General features: G+C 42.7%; 1 long non-coding RNA gene across 1 annotated transcript in view; it reads left to right on the top strand.

Moving 5' to 3' along the window:
* The window catches only part of LOC112078829 (uncharacterized), a 14083-nt gene extending 12123 nt beyond the window's left edge, over positions 1–1960 (top strand). Inside the window, exons 2-3 of the long non-coding RNA XR_002895794.1 lie at positions 677–760; positions 1919–1960. This is a non-coding gene — a long non-coding RNA (uncharacterized lncRNA). The remainder of the gene's footprint in view (positions 1–676; positions 761–1918) is intronic.
* Positions 1961–2186: the final 226 nt, after the last annotated feature.

Here is a 2186-nt window from a genome sequence, read left to right as displayed (position 1 = left end):
TCAAAAAGAGAGAGATTATCCGTTTGGATCCAGTGACAGGTTTACCCATACTACAGGCCTGTAGCTCAGCATCCATGTTGGATCCCAGTGACAGGTTTACCCATGCTACAGGCCTGCAGCTCAGCGTCCATGTTGGATCCCATGCTTCTGAACCATAAAGATGTATAGAGATCGCAAAGATGTATCTGTCCCATAATGGCGTCTGAGTGCACAGGCAGCCATTGAGGACATCTCCATTTTGAAGTAGTCCATTTTAGTAAACAAACTGAAAGGGTGCATACTGCCAGAGGGTGTTGTTTGAACAGGTATAAAGCCAAGGTTAGCGATTTGCTGCCACCTGCAGTTATAGCATGTTTACTCACGAGTATAATTCTTTGGATGATCCTTCCTGATGACCTGCATGGAATTATGGGATCCTTCCTTAACCCATAGGAAGTTCCACCCAGTTGACTACTTCAAAATGGTGAAAGCCCCCAATGGTTGCTCCAAGGCTAAAATGGGCTTTTGCTCACTAGAGTTCTCTATCTATCTCTATGGACTGAAAACAGGGCTGCAGCTAAGTAACCATGTTGGATATATCAGGTCTGGGTCACCCAGTGACACAAAATGAATTAAAAGATATTGTCGGGAGTTGTATTTGTTTATTGACATGTGTCTCTTGTGTTGTGATTGACAGTTCCGTGCTGGTGGAGAGGCACATAAAGGACCAGTGATCTCAGCTCAGGAGGCCCAAGCCCAGGCTATCCTTTCCCAAGCCAGGGTAAATATACTCTGCATGCCAGACAAGTTAAATCAAGTGCACCTCAACTATTTCAAATATTTGAAACGCGTGTTCCACCCAGGTCTGCCTAATAATAGCAGGAACGAGTTGTCCTGGGTGGTAACACTGCTGACTAGACCCTATAGAGTTAACACTGCTGACTAGTCCCTATAGATTTAACACTGCTGACTAGACCCTATATAGTTAACACTGCTGACTAGACCCTATAGAGTTAACACTGCTGACTAGACCCTATAGAATTTAACATGCGACTAGACCTAATAGTTAACACTGCTGAGACTCGACCTGATATAGATTAACACTGTGGACTAGGACCCTATATGATTAACACTGCTGACTAACCCTATAATAGTTAACAACTGCTGACTAGTCCTATAGATTAACACTGCGACTATCCCTATAGAGTTAAACTGCTGACTAGACCCTGTAGATTTAAAACTGCCTGACTAGACTTATATAGTTAACACTGCCAGACTAGACTCCTATAGATTTAACATGCCGAAACTATGACCCTATAAGTTAACATGCTGACTAGACCCTATATGATTTAACACTGCCGACTAGACCCTAATAGTTAACAACTGCTGACTAGACCCTATATAGTTAACACTGCGACTAGACCCTATAGATTTAAACAACATGCGACTAGACCTCGATATAGTTACACAACTGCGGACTAGTCATATAGAGTTAACACTGCTGATATCCCTATAGATTAACACGCTGATAAGACCCTATAATTTAACCACTGGTGACTAGACCCTATATAGTTACACTGCTGACTCAGTCGCCTATATTAGTTAACAACTGCTGACTAGTCCTATAGAGTTAACACTGCTGACTAGTCCCTATATAGTTAACATCGCTGATAGACCTTATACGTTAACACTGCTGACTAGTCCCGTATATAGTGAACACTGCGACTAGCCCTATAGAGTAACACTGCGACTAGTCCCTCAATTAACAAGATAGTAGTACAAGCACTACGTGACTTAGCACTAATAGAGTTAACACTGCCTGACTAGACCCTATAGAGTTGCACTGGCTACCTTAGATCATCTTGCATAGATTTTCTTGGATTTTGAACGTCAATGCTGTACCTGATCGGTTGTCATATAAGCTCTCTGTCAATCACAGCTCACCATGAGGGGTACCCCTGGGCCCAATGGAATGTCAGAAGATAGGGCCTGCGGTAAGTCAGTACAACACACACACCACACACGCATGTATGCACACAAACAACGTGTGCCAAAAGCACAGCACAAACACACCATAATGTGATGTTCAACCGGTGTTGTTTGGCCTGATAGTAAACACATTAATAAAACACTGTTCTTTCCATCCAGGCATTATTTTCTGCTAATTAATATTCCCCCGTGCATAGACAATAGTGTATTGATGTCGG

This window comes from Salvelinus sp. IW2-2015, unplaced genomic scaffold, assembly GCF_002910315.2.
Source record: "Salvelinus sp. IW2-2015 unplaced genomic scaffold, ASM291031v2 Un_scaffold6354, whole genome shotgun sequence".
NCBI classification, from domain to species: domain Eukaryota; kingdom Metazoa; phylum Chordata; class Actinopteri; order Salmoniformes; family Salmonidae; genus Salvelinus; species Salvelinus sp. IW2-2015.
Note: the sequence above shows the minus strand (reverse complement) of the source record. Positions and strands in the feature narration are given on the sequence as shown.